Source organism: Ornithorhynchus anatinus, chromosome 1 (assembly GCF_004115215.2).
Source record: "Ornithorhynchus anatinus isolate Pmale09 chromosome 1, mOrnAna1.pri.v4, whole genome shotgun sequence".
NCBI classification, from domain to species: Eukaryota; Metazoa; Chordata; class Mammalia; order Monotremata; family Ornithorhynchidae; genus Ornithorhynchus; species Ornithorhynchus anatinus.
The window spans coordinates 56647824-56669744 of NC_041728.1; the positions used below are offsets into that span (position 1 = coordinate 56647824).

The window sequence follows — 21921 nt, forward strand, 5'->3', positions numbered from 1 at the left end:
CAAAAATCTGCTGGAAAGAGTCCTTTGAGGTGCGTCTAATTCATCAACGCGGAGGAAGTGATCTCAAATTTCCCAAAATTTGAGATTTTAAATTTCCCCAAATTTCTGGGATATAGTAGAACAAACGCATCGGGCGGGACAACTCCTAAGAGCCTGATCATTTTTGTCCAGAACAAAATATCAAAGAGAAAAGAGGAATTCTAGACATCCTCCACATCGTGGGTTCTAACCCTGGCTCCACCACTTGTCTGCTGTGTGACCTTGGGCAAGTCACTTCCCTTCCCTGGGCCTCAGTTACCTCATCTGTAAAATGGAGATTAAGATTGTGAGCCCCACGTGGGACAACCTGATTACCTTGTATCTTTCATTCATTCATTCAGTCGTATTTATTATTAATAATAATGATGTTGGTATTTGTTAAGTGTTAACCACGTGCAGAGCACTGTTCGAAGCGCTGGGGGAGGTACAGGGTAATCAGGTCGTCCCACGTGAGGCTCACAGTTAATCCCCATTTCACAGATGAGGGAACTGAGGCCCAGTGAAGCGACCTGCCCACAGTCACACAGCTGACAAGTGGCGGATCTGGAATTCGAACTCATGACCTCTGACTCCCAAGCCCGGGCTCTTTCCACTGAGCCGAGCAATGTACCCGCCCCAGAGCTTAGAACAGTGCTTTGCACCTAGGAAGCCCTTAACAAATGCCATCATTATTATTAACAGTGTTTGGCACATAGTAAGCGCTTAACCAATACCAACATTATTATTATAGCAAGCGTTTAACTACCATACTAATTATTATAGTACGCGCTTAACAAATACCATTATTATTATTATTCTCCACTTCTTTCCCCTGCTAAAAAAAACAAAACAAACCCAAAGCTGGGGGGCAGGAGGCTATATAATTTTTGAATAAGAATAGCCCGTATACTGTGACCGCGGGCTAAATGCAAATCTTCTGTTTTCAAACACAGGCTGGTGAATTCTTATTAGGCGTTCGTGCTTGAGTCCCCAAGCAAATCATCACATATTCATAAGAGCGAGGGGAAGGGGTTACTTCCACATTCAGGTGTGTTCTGCTAAAGCCCCGTCCCTTTAATCTTAACGAACAGCTCATTTTCACCCATTTTCTTCAGTTCACAAAGTGTTAAGGGAATAGGAGATAAAAGAACCCGCCGCCGCCTTAGCAATACCCCACAAAGATCTTTTTAGTGTCAACTTAAATGCACACAAATAGCAGATGATGATCTCTTTTATTGGACTAACATTTATCCAGTAATATCCACACACTTTTAAAACCATTGAGACCTCCTCTTCAGGTGTTCATTTGAATAGAAATAGCTGAATGAGTGTTTTTATAATTGATCCCCCGAGTACTGAATGTCTGGTGCTGCATAACCAACATTTTCCCATTGCTGATTTTTTTTTTTTCAAATTGCTACTCTGCAAAATTAGGATTTTGTTCAGTTTTGATAAGAGACTTAACCTTCCACGTGCCAAAAATGAGGGTCTCCTCGGCTACCTCGCGCTCTTCTTGATTTCTTAGGAAAAACTTCGAGCCGGGCCGCCGGATGATCTGCAGACGAAGAAGGTTAAAAGGCATTTACTTGTAGCTCTCCTCTGCCCCCGGGAATCACGACTCTTCAAAGAGCTCCCACTCGCCCCTCCAAAGCTTAATGAAATGTCCTCGCTCTGAACAGCCGCACGGAAACTCGAAAACTTGGGCCCTTTCTCCCTTCTCTGTGGCTTGAAGTTGAGCTGAGGCTGCAGGGTGCATTTTAACCCCTCTGATCCTCCCATCTCCCTCAGAGACCCGGATGTGGAGTTGAAAAGAAAACAAAATCAAATCTGTCCATTCATTCGATCATATTTATTGAGCGCTTCCTCTCTGCAGAGCACTGTACTAAGCGAAGTGCGGTTCGGCAACAGAGACGACCCCTGCCCTCAACGGGCCCACAGTCTAGAAGGGGCGAGACGGACATCAGAACAAATCAACGGGCAAAAATCCAGCGAAGGAAGCGTCTCCTCCGCCCTGTGGAACCTGCATCCTGGCATGAGTTTTCTAGCTTGGGCTTGCTTAGCCATTTTGACCCAGTTAAAAGAAAATCACTGGGTAGGGGGTGGCAGAAATGCCTATGGAAACCTGAACTGGGAGACCTCCAGAAAAGCTTTTCCTCTCAAAGGCAGTCCTGATCCGATGCTAAAACCCGCCGCCGCAGAACTACCTCGATAGTGCGGGGAAGCAGAGAAAGATATGATAATGGCAGTGCGATAGAAACCGGTTAACATTTGTGTGCCATGCTAAGCACTCATGAGGATAAAGAAAATACTGGCTAACCACTAGAGAGAACCACTTATGTTCCATGATACGAGCACTACAAGCCCCGGTTCTATCAAACTATCATCAAGTACAAGATCCATCTTTAGTTAATTTAATCCTGTAGAGCTGAGATTCATTTTATTGGTGGTTGTGCAGGAAGAATTACGCTTCTCCATGCTTGCCTTGAACTTCAACCTGAATTCTCAATATGGGTGCCATTGAATAGCACAAAAGCAGAGGCTCTGATATCTAAGGTCCCAATTTTTCAAAGATTATTCAGCTCGAACACACAGGATTCTTGTATTCAATTCACGCCGGAGATGCACGGAACATGCTTGTGATTTTTTTTTTTTCCCCCTGAAGAAAATGTCATTTTCTTTTTAGCAGAGAAGCCATTCGTTCATTAAATGGATAATCCTTTTCCCTGATGCCTGCGTGGTTATGAAGGCAGAGCGCGGGGACTTTTCCGAGTTGAGTTTTGGCCTAGCGGAAGACTTGGCTGGCAGTGTCCCAGAAGCTCTTGTAGGGCACTGAGGAGGGTACCTGCCCTGGGCTAACTGCCAGAGGGACGCTGCTGCTCCCTTGATTATGACGCTTTGCCGACGGAGTAGATGAGGGCTTTTAAGACCTCCCACTCCAACCCGAAGAGAGAGAAGAAGCAGCAACAGGAAGTCCTCCTCATCCTGGTGCTCCCACCCACAATGGGGGAGAGGAGGGACAGCCGTGGAAAGGAGGGAGGAGAAGACCTGTTCTGTTGCTCCCTTCTCAGGAATGGCACTGCTGCCTAACTGGGCCGCAAAATGCCTCAATCAATCAATCCTCGAGAAGCAGCCCTGACCTAGTGGGAAGAGCATGGACCTAGGAGTCAGATGACCTGGGTTCTAATCCCAGTCATCCCACCTGTCGGCTGTATGACCTCGGGTGAGTCACCTAACTTCCCTGGGACTCAGTTTCCACAGCTGTAAAATGGGGATTCGATGCCTCTTCTCCCTCCCACTTGGACTCTGAGCCCCATGTGGGACAGGGACTGTGTCTGACCTTCATTCATTCATTCAATCGTATTTATTGAGCATTTACTGTGTGCAAAGCGCTGTACTGGCCTAATTAACGTGTACTCACCCCAGAGCTTAGAACAGCATTTGCCACTCGGTAAGCACATAACAAATGCCATTAAAAAAATGGTATTCATTGAGCATTTAATGAGTACAGAGATCTACGTCAAGCCCTTGGGAGAGTACAGTATTGCAGCGTTGGTAGACAAGTTCCCTGTCCATAAAGAGTTTACAGTCTAGAGGGGGAGGCAGACATTAAAAAAATTACAGATATGTACATTAGTTGGGGGTGAGGTGAATAAGGATCCAAATGCGATCCACTGTCGTAGAGAGGGTGTCAGTTTCCCAATCTCCAAAGCACAGGGTGAGGCCCGCAGAACACCGCAGTCAATAATAATATCTGTGGTATTTGTTAAATGTTTACTATGTACCAAGCCTTGGGGGAGCTATAAGATCATCGGGTCCCACATGGGGCTCACAGGAGAACAGGTATTGAATCCCTACTTTGCACATGAGGGAACTGAGGCCCAGTGAAGTTAAAAGGCTTGCTCAAGGTCACCCAGCAAGTGAGAGGTGGAGCTGGAATTAGAACCCAAGGCCTCTGATTTCCCGGCCCCGGGCTCTTTCCGCTAGGCCACGCAGCTTCTCTGCTCTGCTTCAGTGCTGTTTCTTGAAGGCCTACTGAGTGTGAAACACCATACTAAGAGCAAAGAGCTTAAAGGGGGAGAGAGGCAAAAATGGTTTTCATAGTGGGAGCGGGAGATAGAACAGGATTCAAAAAGGAAGTTGCACAAGTCTGTAGCCACAAGGGCAAAAATAGGCTTGTCCCACAGTCTTCTGGCTTCTCTACAGCTCCAGGACGTAATAATTATGTTGGTATTTGTTAAGCGCTTACTATGTGCAGAGCCCCGTTCTAAGCGCCGGGGTAGACGCAGGAGAATCAGGTAGTCCCACGTGGGGCTCACAGTCTTAATCCCCATTTTACAGATGAGGTAACGGAGGCACAGAGAAGTGAAGTGACTTGCCCACAGTCACACAGCTGAGAAGTGGCAGAGACAGGATTCGAACCCATGACCTCTGACTCCAAAGCCTGGAGCCATGCTGCTTCTCAAGGACATGTTCTTGGGAGAGAAGAGTCACAGTGCACAGAGAGAGAGAGTTTGTGTGAGTGTGTGTCTAGGGGGAGCCTGTCTAAGTAAGCTCCTCCCACTAGACTACAGATTTCTTGAGGGCAAGGATCAGATCGGGTCTACTCATCCTCCCAAGTCCTTAATGCGGTGCTCCGCACACAGTAGGTGCTCAATAATGTATTGATTGACAGGGTTGGACTACGCTGGAGTGGGATCCACTTTAGTAAGGAGAATGGCTTGATGGGAGAAGAGAAGTGCAGATGGTGGATTTGCTTCCTATTGGGTTTAATTTATAGTTAAATTAACGATTGGGTTTGATTTATAGTTGGGAACTGAAGAAAAGGCAGACCATAAGGAAGGAACAGTGCGCGGGGTCCGAAGGAGGGAGGCTATAGCGGTGTAGCCTTGGGGTGACAGTTTAACCGCAGGCTGAGACATAGCCCTGGCCTCATTAGACTGTAAGCCCATCAATGGGCAGGGACTGTCTCTATCTGTTGCCGATTTGTACGTTCCAAGCGCTTAGTACGGTGCTCTGCACATAGTAAGCGCTCAATAAATACTATTGAACGAATAAGCCAACAGATCAGTGGCCTAGTGGATAGATCACGATCCTGGGAGTCAGAAGGATCTGCGTTCTAGTGCCGGCTCTGCTACTTGTCTGCTATGTGACCTCGGGCAAGTCAGTTCACTTCTCTGTGCCTCAGTTGCCTCAGCTGTAAAATAATAATAGTAATAATGGCATTTGTTAAGCGCTTACTATGGGCCAAGCACTCTTCTAAACGCTGGGATAGATACAAAGTAATCAGGTTGCCCCTGGTGGGGCTCACAGTCTTAATCCCCATTTTCCAGATGAGGGAACTGAGGCACAGAGAAGTGAAGTGACTTGCCCAAGGTCACAGAGCAGACAAGTGCTGGAGCCGGGATTAGAACCCAGGGCCTCTGACTCCCAAGCCCGTACTCTTGCCGCTAAGCTACGCTGGGGATGAAGACCGTGAGCCCCATGTGGGACAGGGACTGTATCCAACCTGAGTTGCTTGTATCTACCCCAGCGCTTAGAACAGTCCCTGGTCCATAATAAGCACTTACCAAATACCATAATTATTATTATTATTATTTTCAGCATTGCCACCTTCCAGTCAAAGGACTTGGGCCTCAATGGAAGAGCCAGGGAATTGGGCTTGTTTTCTAGTATCTCGCTTGTTTTCTAGTCTGTCATCAAGTCCACCTCCGGACAGTCTCTGCTCTGTGGCCCCGATCATCTCTCCTAGACCCTAGGGAGTCACACGTGCTGGACAAGTCTTCCCTAGAGAGGCAGCGGGGCCTAGTGGAAAGAGCACAGGGCTGGGAGTCCGAGTTCTAATGTGGCTGGGTTCTAATGTGCCATTTGCTCTGCCAATTGCTTGCCGTTTGACCTTGGGCAAGTCCCTGAACTTCTCTGTGCCTCAGGTTCCACAGCTGTAAAATGGGGATTCAATACCTGTTCTCCCTCCTACTTGAGACTGTGGGACAGGGACTGTGTCTGAGCTAATTAACTTGGACCTACCCCAGTGCTTAGGACAGTGCTTGACACATAGTAAGTGCTTAAGTATCATAAAAGAAACAAACAGACAAGGCCCCCAATAGCCAATAGGCTCGTTTGCCTAAGTGGCCCTATTGCCTCTGAGGACTGTAATTTGCAGAGGGAAAAATCAATCAATCAATATTATTTATTGAGCCCTTACTGTGTACAGAGCTTTTGCACTAAGCCTTTGGGGGAGTACGATATAACAGAGGTGGAAGACAAGATCCCTTCCCAAAAGGAGCTTACAGCTTACATGGGGAAGCAGCCATTAAAATATATTACAAAGAGGGGAAGTCGTAGAGCATGAAGATATTTGCATAAGCGCTGTGGAGCTGGGTTATTAAAGCGCGTAAGGGGTGTCGGTCAAGTTAGCGGTTGATCCTGAGGGGAGGTAGGGGAAAAGAGGGTTTAGTCAAGGAAGGCTTCTTGGAGGAGATGTGATTTGGGGAGGATTTTGCTCCCGAATGAGCTCCAACTGGGTCCACTGAACTGTGGGACTCCGAGTTTAAACTGTGAGGTGAAAAGTATGGGGATGCGTTGTTCCATTCACAGTAATAATAATGACATTTGTTACACCAAGTACCGGGCAAAGTACTGGAGTGGACACAAGATAATTCAATCTGACACAGTCCCTGTCTCACATGGGGCTCACAGTCTATACTGAATCCTCATTTCACCCATGAGGAAAGTAAGGCACACAGAAGGTAAGTGATTTGCCCAAGGTCGCAAACAGCAGAGCCGGGATTTAGAACCCATGTCTTCTGACTCCCAGGTCCGTGTTCTTTCCACCGGGAATGCTGCTTCTCGTTCTGTTCTCAAACAGGTAGATGTGCCCTGTAAAATGTATTCCTTCTCGAGGGTGGTTACGAGACTTTCCAGGATGCCTAGCTGATTCACTTATTATTTACTCATTATCTTTATTATTATTATTATAATAATTATTAGGGAAGCAGCGTGGCTCAGTGGCAAGAGCCCGGGCTTGGGAGTCAGAGGTCCTGGGTTCGAATCCCAGCTCTGCCACTTGTCAGCTGTGTGACCTTGGACAAGTCACTTCACTTCTCTGGGTCTCAGTTACCTCATCTGTAAAATGGGGATGAAGACTGTGAGCCCCATGGGGGACAACCTGATTACCTTGTATCCCCCCAGCGCTTAGAACAGTGCTCTGCACATAGTAAGCGCTTAACAAATACCAACATTATTATTATTATCTAGAAGCTTCTAGAAACAGGGTAAGTTACCTACGAGATATTGAAACCTGTCTGACTTGCCTTAACATTTGCTCTCTCAATCTGTACTTCTACTTTTTAAAAATCCATTTCCAAATCAAATAGGGTGTGGTGATTCTCTGGGTCAATTCCTTTTATAAAATGCAAGGTCAGTCATATCTCCTAAATTTTTTACTGTAAAAAAAGATTGGCGGGGCTTTTTTTTTCCTGCTTTACATTCTCTTCATTTGGTTTCCACCCCTTAAGGAATGTACAGATAATTTTCCCTTAATATGTACTGGTTCATTTTAAGGGGTAGAAGTTTGTCTTAGAGAATAGAATTGCTGTTTTCTCTCTTTATTATTGATCACTCCAGCTAAGAAGCTCTTTCTAAACCCCATTCTTTCTTACCTGACAGGTTCTCTGTGACTTTTCAAAGATAATTGTCATTGGTTTAATAATTTCATTATCTAATTCCCAAAAGATACCAAGCTGCTGATTTGGATATATTCATTTTTTCTGAATGCTCTCATTCCAGCTTTTTATCAAGAAATCTATTGACACATTCTTCATTACTTCCTAATTGTCAATACCTTTTTACTTTACTTTTCTTATTAAAGATGGCTTTGCAAAAAAGAAGGTTCACCAACTCAGATATTTTAGTCTCATCATTGCTCTTTTCTCCCCGGCTCATTTATTAGCTTTCTGGCTTTCCTTTTCCTCCTGATTCCCTCAAATGTGTCTTTCATTTTCTTCTTTATAATCAGATTCACAACTCCGGGTGGGGATGAAGGACATTTCTTTCTCTAAGAAGCTCAACTCTTTCTATAGAGAATTCCCACCTGAAATACTCTTCCCTCTCAGCCTTGCAAAATTAAATTCTCCCCACCTCGTCCTCTTGTTTTCCCTCATCGTATTTTCCTCCTCTTCTTCTTCCTCCTCCTCCTCTTCGTCTTCCTTCCCCTTCTCCTCCTTAGAAAATCCTTCGAAGTCCTTAGAAAGAGTCTCTTTCTTCCAGGTGGCATTTCCTCATTAATCATCTCTCCTTCCCGTCCATGTCATCTCCCCAGTCACCTCAGGACTCCTGTGTACTTCTTTATTCGTGTGGTTTAATTTATTTATCCACTTGTGTTTACTACTTATAATTATTCTCACACTCCTCTGCTTGCCAATTTTTGTCTGCTTGTTTTCTTCATTAAAGTGTAAGATCCTCGAGAGCAGGGATTGTGTCATTAATTGATTAACGATGGTATTTGTTAAGCGCGAAGCTCTGTTCTAAGCCCTGGACACTGTTCTATACTTCTTGTGCACTCCTTTGGCTCCTAGCTCAGCGCTCTGAACACGGTAAATATTGCTGACGACGACGACGACGACTTCAGTCTTTACTCCGTTCCTGCCAAGTGCTGTAGGATTGTTAAAGAGGTGAGGAAATAGGGAGGATGGGGAGAGGGAACTAAAGGTTTTTAAGAGATGTGACCACTGAATGATGGGCTTTTCCTTCTCCTCAAGAAACTCCAGTGGTTGCCCATCCACCTCCACGTCAAACAAAAGCTCCTCACCATTGGCTTTAAAGCATTCAATCACCATGCCCCCTTCTACCTCACCTCACTCCTCTCCTACTACAACCCAGTCCACACACTTTGCTCCTCTAATGCCAACCATCTCACTGTTCCTCCATCTCATCTATCTCACCGCCAATCCCTCACCCAAGTCTTGCTTCTGGCCTGGAACCCCCTACCTCCTCAAATCCAAAAGACAATTACTCTCTCCACCTTGCAAGCCTTAATGAAGGCATATCTCTTCCAAGAGGCCTTTCCTGACTAGGCCCCCCTTTCCTCTTCTCCCACTCCCTTCTGCGTCACCCTGACTTGCTCCCATCTCTCCTCCCAGCCCTGCAGTACTTATGTAAATATCTGTAATTTATTTATTTATTTATATTACCGTCTATCTTCCCTGCCCTTTGTACTGTAAGCTCGTTGTGGACAGGGAATGTATCTATTTAACTGTTATATTGTATTCTCCCAAGCGCCTAGTACAGTATTCCACACTCAGTAAGTGCTCAATAAATATGAATGAATGAATAAATGAATGTTTCCGGGATCAATAAGGGACAGAGAGGAGGGCAGAGAGAAACAGTTTGTCTTTGGGTTCCTCCACCACAGGTTGATTCAAACCCACATGGCCCCTGCCTCGCTTTCCCTGGCTTTGCCAAAATGGAGGAAGGAACCAGTGAAAAGAGCTGGGAGGATTCAATCAGTCAATCATCAGTGTTATTTATTGAGTGAATAAACTCAGAACACTATACTAAGCACTCGGGAGATTACAATACAACAGAGTTAACAGACATGTTCCTTGCCAACAATGAACTTTCAGCCTAGAAAGGGAGACGGTCATTAATATATAAAAAAATTATAATACATAATTTAAAGGTTATGGACATAAGTGCTGTGGGGTTGAGGGTGAGGCAAGTATCAAATGCCCAGAGGTCACAGGTCCAAGTGCGGATTCCAGATCCAAGCGCAATTTTAATCAATACTATTTATCAAGAGCCTCCTGTGGTCAGAGGGGTATACAGTGCTTGGGAGAACACAACACAATCAAAAGATACAGTTCCTGCACTCAAGGAACTTAATGGGAGGAGAAAGAATGACATAAACTATTACAAATAATGGGAGCAAGGAGAAGAAAGAGGCTACCTCTGACGGTAGCAGGAGTATGGCAAGATGAAATGGCTGAATAAGTGAGTGAAAAAATGCAGCGTAAATAAATTGATACATACCCCGGATTTATGCCACTAAACTTTAAGTGCTGAGGATGGGTGTAATAAATGCTCAATAAATACAGTACCGCTGACTGACTGATTGAAAGGGCTAAAAGTGGCTGACGGATGGATAGAACTTGGAACGGGGGGAAATCAGTCGGGGAGGTTTTCTGGACAGGTGAGATTTCAGGAGGACTTTGAAGATGAAGAAAATGTGGTCTTTTGGATAAGGAGGGGAAAGAAATTCTGGGGAAGGAAAATGGCAGAAAGAGGGACAGTTATTCTATTTTCTTGCATTCTCCAAGGAAAAACAAAATGCCATAGTAAGGAGGGACTGGTGTCGGGCATTTCTTGGTGTTTTGCCGGCAGGAGGCTTCATCATGTTCCTGGCAATCCATTTCTCTGCACCTTCTCAGCTTCCCTAGCTGGCTTTTTAATAATAATAATAATAATAATAATGATGTTTGTTAAGTGCTTACTATGTGCCAATCGCTATACTGAGCACTGAGGTAGATACAAGATAATCAGATCCTACGTGAGACTCACAGTCTAAGTTAAAGGGAGCACAGGTTTTGAATCCTCATTTTGCAGATGAGGGAACTGAGGCACAGAGAAGTCAAGTGACTTGCCCAAGGTCACGGATAGGTGACGGAGCTGAGATTAGAACACATGTCCTCTGACTCCCAGGCTTGTGTTCTTTCCACCAAGCCACGCTGGTTCTTTGTTCTTCCTTCTCACGTTAACTGTGGAAGTCCTGAGTGACTCTTCTGTTTACGCTCTGACCACAGCTTAGAAATGACACACGTACAGATTCATTCCTTTGTGGATGGTTCAGAGATCGATGCCTCCTTGAAATCCCCCAATCTCGGGCCATCAAGTTTTGTTTATTTCCTGTAACAGTCATATTAGAAGCTCCTGACTAGTTTCCAAAGGGAACTTGTTAATTAGTTGTTAGTTCTTTAATTTGATGGTGGAATTGTCAGTCGATTGTATTTATTGAGCCCTTACTGCATGAAGAGCTCACAGCTCAATGAATAGACTTTTTAACACTGAATGCAGATATAGTATCTAATCCAGAAATGTGAAACTTCCCTCGAAATCACTGAGGAACCTCCATCCCGGCTTGCCCTAAACCACTCCGGCAGGAAAGAGAGAATCAGCCCGCCGCTTGACATCGCCTCTGCAGAAGATCTTGAGGTTGCTGCTGTAGTGGCTACGGTTCATTCATTCATTTGTTCAATTGTATTTATTGAGCACTTACTGCATGCAGAGCACTGTACTAAGCGCTTGGGAGGTACACTTCAGCAACAAATAGAGACGATCCCTGCCCACAATGGGCTCACAGTCTAGAAGGGGGCAAGGAGAGCCTGAAATTCTGCTCCTCTAGCCGCATAACCCTACAGATCTCTGTTTCTTTTGACTTTATCCTAAGTGTTTTGCTTCATCTGTGTCTGTCTCCAGTCCTCTCTCCCCCTTTAAATTTTCAGATTGTGACCCCCAAATGAGGCAGGGACCAATCTAATTCTCACAGGTGTATTCTTTTCCAACACTTAGTAATAATAATAACGATGGTATTTGTTAAGTGCTTACTATGTGCCAAGGACTGTTCTAAGCTCTGAGACAGATACAAGGTAATCAGGTTGTCCCACATGGGGCTCATGGTCTTAATCCCCATTTTACAGATGAGGTAACTGAGGCCCAGAGATGTGAAGTGACTTGCCCAAGGCCACACAGCAGACAAGTTGTGGGGCCGGGATTAGAACCCACATCTTCTATCTCCCAAACCTGTGCTCTTTCCACTAAGCCATGCTGCTTACTACAGGGTTCCTCAACAATAGTACAGTGCTCTGCGCACGGTAAGCGCTCAATAAATATGAGTGAATGAATGAATAAGCGCTTAGTAACGATTACTATTATTTTGCTACTTGCTCTAAAACATGGTTTTGCCAGCCAACTCTACTTCACCTTACTTGTCTTGTATAATGTTTGCTGACATACCCTTTGCAATCTCCAATTAATGCATTATCAAGATCTGTAAGACCCCGGCTTTTTGAGCACTGATTGTGTGTAGAGAACGGGACTAGGTATTTGGGTTCTGGTCCCTGGTCCCGAGGAGCTGCCTTCAAGCAGCTTATTGTCAGTCATGACTTGAAGCAAATTCTCAAAGTCTTCTTCATTCAACCAAAAGGATGAAGCCGAAAGGACCCATCTTTGACATTGCCCAAATCTTGTATAGGTTCAGAAAGTCTTCCCCAGAGTCCATTGGCCCCGATTTCGAGGACTAGATGAGGCGATGTAATTCCTAATTTGGACCCGGCAACGCCACACACCATAACCTTTCTTTCCCTGGCTTCTGGTAATATGTGAATGATCGTCAAGCCAGAGCAAAGCGGGAAAGGATGGTTCTTCAACAAGTTCCTGCCCTCGTGAACTTTGGGAGAACTTCGATGTGGTGGTGAACAAGTAGCTTGGCCTAAGGAAGCAGCGTTGCCTAGTGGAAAGAGCACAGACCTGGGAATCAGAGGACCTGGGTTCTAATCTCAGCTCTGCCACGTCTCTACTGTATGACCTTGGCCAAGTCACTTAACTTCTGATTGCCTCAGTTCCCTCAACTGCACAATGGGGATTCAATGCCTCTCTCCCTCTTACTTAGACTGTGAGCCCCATGCGGGACCTGATTATCTTTTATCTACTTCAGGGTTTATTATAACATTTGACACATAGTGAGCGCTTAACAAATACTACAATTAATAAGTAAACTCCAGAGTGGGTTCAGAAAAACCCGAGGCCCATAGAAAAATGGTTGCTGGCCTGCATATGGGAAACAGCATGGCGTAGTGGATGGAGCATGAGCATGAGCCTGGGAGTCAGGAGGTCATGGATTCTAATCCCGGCTCTACCACTTATCCCTTGGTATGACCTTGGGCTAGTCACTTCACTTCTTTGTGCCTTGGTTACTGTGAGCTAGGCACTGTTCTAATTACTGAGGTAGGTACAAGCTCATCAGGTGGGAAACAGTCCCTGTCCCACAGGGGGCTCATAGTCTTAATCTCCATTTTACAGAGAAGGAAACTGAGGCACAGAGAAGTGAGTGACTTGCCCAAGTTCGCACAGCAGACGTGGTGGAACCGGGATTAGAATCTAGGTCCTTCTGACTCCCGCCTCCATGCTCTATTTACTAGGCCTCACTCCTGCAGGGATTGTCTCTTTCAGTTGCCAGATCGTATTTTCCAAGCGTTTAGTACAGTGCTCTGCACACAGTAAGCGCTCAATAAATATGATTGAATTAATGAATGAATATTTTTTCCTCTAAATATTTCTCTAAATATATTCTCTTCTCTGTTGCTCCCCTCTTCCGTTTAATAGAACTATTGCCATCTCCAGATCCCATAAAGGAGCTTAAACTGGAAGCAGAGGTTGAAGCAAATGCAGGAAGTAGAGCCTAGGCCATGGAGGCGATGGTTCGAAAATAAGGTTGTTTTTTTTCTTTCCCAGATTAAAATCAATATGGGATAAGGGGCAGGTTCCGAAGAGCCCTGTGTGGACGCACTTTGATAACGCTGTTACTGAACTGAAAATAAACCCTGCCCCAAACTGTCAGCTAGCTGCTCAGAAATAACCTTCGCTGTCAGAGTGAGCTGATTCGCCTCCAACTGCTGAAGCCAAATTGCGAGGCAGCTAGAATCTAGACTTCCCTTACTGCCAGGGCGTGGAGAAGATGCATCTCGCTTGGAAGCACCGGTCCCCATCCACCCCCAGCCACCCCACGCGTTGCCGTCCCCCTCGACGGCTTAGCCGAGCGAAGACGGTAGGCCCGGTCTCCCTTCCGAGATGGGCCGCAAAGGCCAAACCAAGCCCGTGCCTCCGGGTGAGCTCCAACAACGGCGGCATTGGATATTTTCTGCTGATTGAGCTGTCCAGTTGACTGGAAAGGGCTGACAGCAGAGAGGGCGCTGGTCTGAGCGGAGCAGATCCCAGGCCAGCTGGTGGGGGGATGTGTCTGAGCCAGGTAATTATTGCCTAGTGCAGAGGTCGGAAGCCTCAGAGAGACTGATGTACTAATGAAACACAAATGGGACATCTGTGTTCAGGAGTTCAGCAAAGCATGGAGAGCCGAACTTTGCCAAGAGTTTATGTACTACTGAAAGCGAAATCACTCCTTCAAGCTAAGGGAAAGCTGTCGAACGGCAAAGCCCACAAGAAAACCCTTTTTTTCGGCAACATCCTTTCGACTGGGGTGATAGGACAACTCTTCATATTGATGGCAATTAGTCTAAAGTGATGACACTTCGACACTTCAACGGCCTCGTCGATTCAACCTCGGAAACGAGCCGCCACTGGGGAGGTCAGGGTTCCCGCGTCTAAAGCTGCTTGTTGGGGTGGGGTTTGAAAGTGCTTTGCGGGCATTTTAGGTAGGAATTGGGATTTGGGATTGTGTACCAGCCATCGCCACTTTCTACGGGCCTGCCTTCTGAGAGAAAATAAAGGCAAAATATCCAAACTGGGAATGGAGAGAAAGATGTTCTCTCAATCAACGAGTGGTATTTGGGGAAGCAGAGTGGCCTAGTGGAAAGAAGAAAAAAAAATGTTGGTATTTGTTAAGCACTTACTATGTGCAGAGCACTGTTCTAAGCACTGGGGGAGATACAGGGTCATCAGGTTGTCCCACGTGAGGCTCACAGTTAATCCCCATTTTCCAGATGAGGTAACTGAGGCACAGAGAAGTTAAGTGACTTGCCCACAGTCACACAGCTGACAAGTGGCAGAGCCGGGATTCGAACCCATGACACAGGCCTGGGAGTCAGGGCACCTAGGTTCTAAACTCAGCTCTGTCATTTACCTGCTGTGTGACCTTGGGCCTGTCGCTTAACTTCTCTACGCCTCAGCGTTCTTAAGAAATTAAATTCCTGTTCTTCCTCCCCCTAAGACTGTGTACTCTATGTAGGACAGGGATTGTGTCTGACCTGCTTATCTTGTATTTATTCCAGTGCTTAGTACAGTGCTTGGCAAATAGTAATCACTTAATAAATATCACAATTATTATTATTTAGTGAGAGCTTATTGAGTTCAGACCACTGTACGGAGCCCTTGGGATGGAGTTGGGAGACAGGATTCCTGACAATCTAGCATGGCGACCACACTAGAGTGTGGTATAGGACAGATTTTAAAGATATCTTAGTTGAAAAATCCTCAGTGACTTGGGACAAACGGATATTAAACAGCAGTATAACATTAGGTAAGATGAAGGTTTTTCGAGCCATGTAAAAACGTTCTATCTTGGAGCTTACACCGGACAGGAGTGCATCTGTATGACTGAATTCCAGACTTTTGTTTGTTTTAATTTTTTAATGATATTTGTTAAGTGCTTACTAAGTGCCAGGCACTGTACTAAGCAGGGGGAAATAGAGGCTTATCAGGTGGGACAGAGTCCATGTCCCATATGGGGCTCACATAAAATCCTCATTTTACAGGTGAGGTAACTGTGATACAGGGAAGTTAAATGACTTGCCCAAGATCACAAAGCAGACAAGTGGCGTAGTTGGGATTAGAACCCAGGTCCTTCTGACTCTCAGGCCTGTGCTTCCCTGTTTTCTTCCACCTGGACCAATCCTTTCCATTCTAAAATATGAGGGATTCTCATGGTTTAGTGGAAAGATCCCGGGCTTGGGAGTCAGAGGACGTGGGTTCTAATCCTGGCTCTATCATTTGCTGTGTGACCTTGGGCAAGCCACTTAACTTCTCTGTGCTTCAGTTACCTCATCTGTAAAATGGGGATTAAGACTGCGAGCCCCACGTGGGACAACCTTGTATCTACCGCAGTGCTTAGAACAGTGCTTGGTACGTAGTAAGTGCTTAACACATACCATCATCATCAAACTGAAGACCTACTTTGGGGTGAAGAGACCCCCCAGGTAGTTTCTCAGATTGGAGTCCAATCCCCAGCAATCTGAGATATATTCTTTGATTAGAGCTCATCTCTGATCCACTCAAGAGAATCTCGTGGATTGGAGCGGGTCTTCAATCCGTCTAAGCGGGTGTCTTACTGGACCCGTGTTTCTGAGACAACCTGAGACGTCTCTCCGATAGAGACCGATCTCCAAGCTGCCCAGAAGGGGTTCTCTGGTTGGATATGGTCCCTGAAGAAGAAAGAACGGTCTCTTTCTGAGGGTGTCTCTTGCTGATCTCCATGGGAATGGGTTGAGAGGAGAGCCCAGGCGCAGAGAATATGGAATCTGCAGTCAAGCTGGTGGGGGACAGGGGCCTAATAGGGCTGTCAGAATTCCCAACCAGCAACCAAGAATTGGTCAGGCATCCTGGCTCCAGGGGAAATTTTCCCAAAGAGAAGAAACCTTGCCTAGTGAATAGCACACAGGCCTGGGAGTCAGAAAGACCTGGGTTCTACTTCTGGTTCCACTACTTCTGCCGTGACCTAGGGCAAGTCACTTCACTTCTCTGTGCCTGTTACCTCATCTGTAAAATGGGGATTGAGACTGTGAGCCCCTTGTGGGACAGGACTGTGTCCAACCTGATTACCTTGTATCTACTGCATTGCTTAGCACAGTGCCTGGCACATAGTAAGTGCTTAATAAATACCAGAAAAAAGGTGTGCTTTTATAGCAAAAAGTCCAAGCTCCAGCTAACTTTTCGAGTCCTTCTCTACTGAACAGGGACAAATAGTGCTAGCATCAAATTTCCTTGATGTAAGTCTGTTTTCATTCAGCCATCAGGGTGTCCGTGGTTTCTGTGACATTTTTTCAACCTGCCACTGACTTTGCCTTGGGGAGTCAGAGTCCACATGTCTGAAGGCAGAACAGATGATTTCATCTGTGCTTGGTGAATACTCGCACAGTGGAACAGAATCTCTTCCATCTCACCTGGGTTACCCAGGATTCTAGGTGGATTTTGGCCTGCTCTTGCTGTGGGCATGTTCCCCTCGGTTGGGAAGTAGCTGTCAGGATCTGCACCAACAATATATACTGAGTGCCCATATTTGACCAGGTTTTGGTTCTCTTATAGTTGGGACACACCCAGAAGAAGTAGGAGACCCATTTCTTGCCCTCAAGGAACCTATCATCTTTGAGATCTAAAGTTGAATGCCTACTGAGTACAACTGAGATAACAGACATGATCCCCGTCTTCAAGGAACTTCCAGTCTAATGGGTCGGAGTGGTCAAAAAGACACAAATTGCTGCCATCCTGGTCCAAGCTCTAGTCAGACTGTGACTAGACTATTTCATCAATCTCCTCACTGATCACTCTGACTCCAGCCTCTCCCCACCCCAATCTGAACCGCACGCTACCGCACGGATCATCTTCTTGGAATGTTTCCAGACACATATCTCCCCATTCCTCATTACTTCCTCTCCACATCAAGCAAAAATTCCTCACACTCACCTTAAAGGCTCTCCCCCAACTCCTCCCATCTCACATATCCACTCCTTTCACCCACAACTTCCCAGATCTCTCTCTCTCTTTGCTTCTCCTAAGTTAACCTTCTCAATGTACCTTGTTCTTAGCTCTCCTGCCTTTGCCCCCTGACTATTCTTTCAGCATGGAGCTCCTTCCCCAAATCCAACTGATCAATCTTCCCAAATCCTGCCTCGTCCTCCAGTGTCTTCCCTGATTAGCTCTCAGCACCCCAAGTAGAACAGACACATCATCATTCTCAGTATTTAGGTACTTATACCCATTTTCAGCATTTCTGTAAATATAAATCAATCAGAGGTATTTATTGAGCACTTACTTACTGGGTGCAGGACACTGTACTTAATGTCCTTAGTGTAAGTGCACTTATGGTCTCTAGACTCTAAGCTCGTTGTGGGCAGGGAATGTGTCTGTTTATTCACTCATTCAATCGTATTTATTGAGCGCTTACTGTATGCAGAGCGCTGTACTAGTATTCTCCCACCCCAGTATGCGCTCAGTAAATACCACTGAATTTACCACTAAATATCATTCCCCAATAAATACAGTGCTGGGGAAAGTGCAGTGCAAAAGAGTTGGTTGGCCACGTTATTCAACTGTGCAGTTGCTTACTTTAATTAATCTATTTGACTACTCTACTTGATTACTACTTTTATGACTGTCTCCTTCATTAGTGTGTAAACTCTGGAAGCAGACACTTCCTTGTTTTGTTCTTCCGAGAGCTTAGTACAGCGCATTACACCCAGAGGATGCTCAGTAAATACTATCACAATACTATTTCAGTGAGTGAACGTATAAAAATTACAGAAGTGTGAGAATAGATGTAAATAGCATACCCAAGTTGAGAAATAAATCCACAAGCCTTAAATAAATGGATAAGGTGACTGAGGGGATGGCATAATAGAAAGAGTGGAAGGATCTAAAAGGGAATGTCTCCTGGCAGAGATGACATTTAAAAAGGATTCTCAAGGAAGCTTACATTTAGCAGGGATTTTTATTATTATTATTACCACTAATAATAATACATACATGCATACTTTAACATTCCTGACATTTACTTTTTTTATTTAACCGCAAGCAAAGATAGTTATGGCCTATCTTTTCCTTTACCAGCCCCTTCACTTAAAAAACTTCTCCATTCAAATCCTTAGCTTCAGGATTGAATGGAGAAAATGGCAGGATCAGAAAACAATGGCAACAGTGTAAACTTCTCTTTCTTGGCCAAAAGCTGTGCTTTCTCTAGGACTTTTTTCGGTGAAGCTCTTTACACATCTTATGTGTGTAAGACCCACGGACGTGGGTTGGATCTGAACCTAACTTGCTTTGAACAGCATCATATATAGAGGGGAGCTTAATCAACATTTTTGTAATTGATGATGGTGATGACGAAGAATAATGGGACACATTCTACCTCGGAAATCACCTTGTCCTTTCTTTCTTCAGATGATGTTATTGTTTTGAAAGGGTGTGGAGCAGCGAGGGCTCTGCCTGGCTTCTTCTTTTTCACACCTGGCTTCTGAGATCCAGCAAGTTCTGTTTAAGCCATTCCACATGCTTCCCAACGGTGACCTAACTGGGCACAGGGATTTAACTAACTGAAACCACCAAGAGAACAATCATTACACGGTTCCTTCACGCATCCTTTGGTGACACTGTCGCAGACGGATGAGTGATTGGGGTGGACTAAATGGTCTCACCCAGTAGTGGTGGTTTCGTGTACTTTACATGTTCACGGTTTTATGCTCTTTTAACACTGAGACTTGAGGGATCAGAAGGAAATGGTGGGTCTAAGATAATCCCAAGCCAAAGACCTTCCCCATCAAAGCCCAGAATGAATGATACATTGATTCAGTCTTGACCCCATACCCCAGAACAAACCCCAGAAAAAAGAGCTTCTCAGTGATAAATTGGTTTCATTTTCAGTTCCGTACCCAGCTATTTTCAGGTGGAACAGCATAAACAGTTGCAGCATTTCCTCGGGAGAATCCATTTTATGTTTGAAGCTTTCTGGCTCTGGATAATGGACAGAGGGGAAGACTGAGGCAATCAGATATGCTGGTTCAAAGGTGACTCTTCTCTAGTCTCCAGAGGGCTTCTAAACAGGGTAAGGGAGCAGTGTAAAGGGGAAATCTCCAACAAACTCCAAAACCTCTCTTCAGGAATCCAGGCGAATGACGAGCAAACTGAATAGGGAGGGGAGGATCTCAGGGTCTTAGGCAGAGGTGAAGCTAGACCGGTCTCAGCGATCTGGGATCCAGCTGGTGTTTGGTACAGGACTGACCTAGGCCACCAATCTCTGGCCCAGGGAGGGATAGGAAAGCTTCTAACGGGTCCTTGACTTCCAACTGTCATAAATGAACTTTGCTCAAAAGTGCACTCTAGGCAGAAAGAAGAGTAGCGAAATGGCTTTCACACGCTATTTCGGGATTGCTGGCCCTGAACATTTATCACTTACTGATGCATATAATTTGCCTGATGACTCAGTTTCATGTATTTTAGTTTCCAAAGATAAACAGTTTTTGCAGCCTTCCTGCAGAAAGGGTTATATTTAATAATCTCTGGGTAGCAGGGCAATCTGAAGAGAAAACTGAGTTGAAAATAAGTAGTTTTTTAAAATGTTATTTAAGTGCTTACTATGCTCCAGGAACTGTGCTAAGCTCTGGGGTAGGTACAAGTTAATTTCATTTATTCATTCAATCTTATTTCTTGAGCACTTACTGTGTGCAGAGCACTATATGAAGCACTTGGGAAGTACAGTTCAGCCACAGATCCCTACCTGACAATGGGTTCATAGACGAGAAGGGTGGAAGTTAATCAGGTTGGACACAGTTCCTGTCCCACATGGGATTCAGAGTCTTAATCCCCATTTTACAAATGAGGGAACTGAGACAAAGAGAAGTGAAGCGACTTGCCCGAGGTCACACAGCAGACAAGTGATGGAGCTTGGATTAGAACCCAGGTCCTTCTGACTCTCAGGCCTCTCTCCATTAGGCCACATTGCTTCTCAAGATAAATATCCGGTGGTTTAGTTCAGTTGCAGGTGGATGAAACCAGACCTTATTTACCCCCTCATTTTCTGAGGCGGCATCCTGCTTACTGCACAGGATGGTTCTTCAGGGGACTCTGATGGGAGTGCCAGAGGTGAATTGATGGTTGGGGGGGCGGGGGGAAGGGAATGACTGTGTGCTCTGTGGCTCAGCTGATCTTTGTCCAGGTCCTGAGAAGCAGTGTGGCCTAACAGGAAGAACACTACGAGTCAGAAAACCTGGGTTTGAATCCTGGCTCCACCACTTGCCCGCTCTGTGACGTTGGGTGAGTCACCAAACTTCTCTGGGCCTCTGTAAAATGGGAATTCAATCCCTGTTCTCCTTCCCACTTAGCCTGGGAATCCCAGGTGGGACAGAAATGGTGTCTGACCTGCCTATCTTATATCTACCCCAGTGCTTAGTATAGTGTTTGGCACGTGGTAAGAGCATAATAAATAGCATCATCATCATCATCATCCTACGAATTGTCTGCAGGTCACCCCACGGCCCCAACCCCAGTCGTGCCCACCCGCACCCTTCAAGGGTGGCACTAGAAATTCTGCTGTTGGCCCAGAATTGTTGTGAATGGGCTAGCGATTAGAACCACATGTGCTGGATTAGTTTACAAGCTGGGGAACGTCATCAAATCCAAGACTTCTAATGCCAGAGCATAAACAGACAAAGTCTCTCTGCTCACCTTGGATACCCTCATATCACTGTCACTTGCACGCCACTGCTCCCGGGGATTACTGCTTCAGAACAATCCAACCAAGAGATCTTAAATTCAACAATCTCACTGCACATCCTATTGCATATCTTGTCTTGCGCTGTAGAGTCGTCTCCGATCCAAAGCGATACCATGGACACACCTCTTCCACAAGGCACCACCTCCATCTGCAATGGTTCAGGTAGTGGAGCCATTGAGTGTTCTTGGTAAAAATACAGAAGTGGTTTACCACTGCCTCCTTCTGCGCAGAAAACTTGAGTCTCCGCCCTTGACTCTCTCCTATGTCGCTGTTTCCCAGCACAGGGGAGTCTTGACTTGTAGCAGATCGCCTTCCACTCGCTAGCCACTGGCCAAGCTAGGAATGGAATGGGTAGGCCTCTGCCTGACTCTCCCTCCCATAGTCAAGACTGGGAGAGTACTGGAAACTCTCCAGGTCTGACCCTGAGAGGGTTTATTGCATGAACCATAAACAATTCTCCATCGGCCTCACTAGTTTTAGAAATTTTATCCCTTCTAAGACCTGTTCTGTGATCTCTCTTCTAGTACCAACCTACCTGTTGTGGGCAGGGAATGTGACTTATATTATTGTATTGTACTCTCCCAAGCGCTTAGTTCAGTGCACTGCCCATAGTAAGTGCTCAGTAAATACAGTTGTCTGACTCACTGTGCCTCACCTCTCATCTCTCTTTCTGCTGACCCTTGCTCATGCCTTCCGTC

At 45.5% G+C, this 21921-nt stretch overlaps 1 non-coding gene across 1 annotated transcript; it reads right to left on the reverse strand.

The window, feature by feature from the left end:
• Positions 1-21517: 21517 nt before the first annotated feature.
• Positions 21518-21655, reverse strand: LOC114816028. Its single transcript, XR_003763807.1, has one exon. It is a non-coding gene; the product is annotated as a small nucleolar RNA SNORA7 (small nucleolar RNA).
• Between the last annotated feature and the right edge of the window lie 266 nt (positions 21656-21921).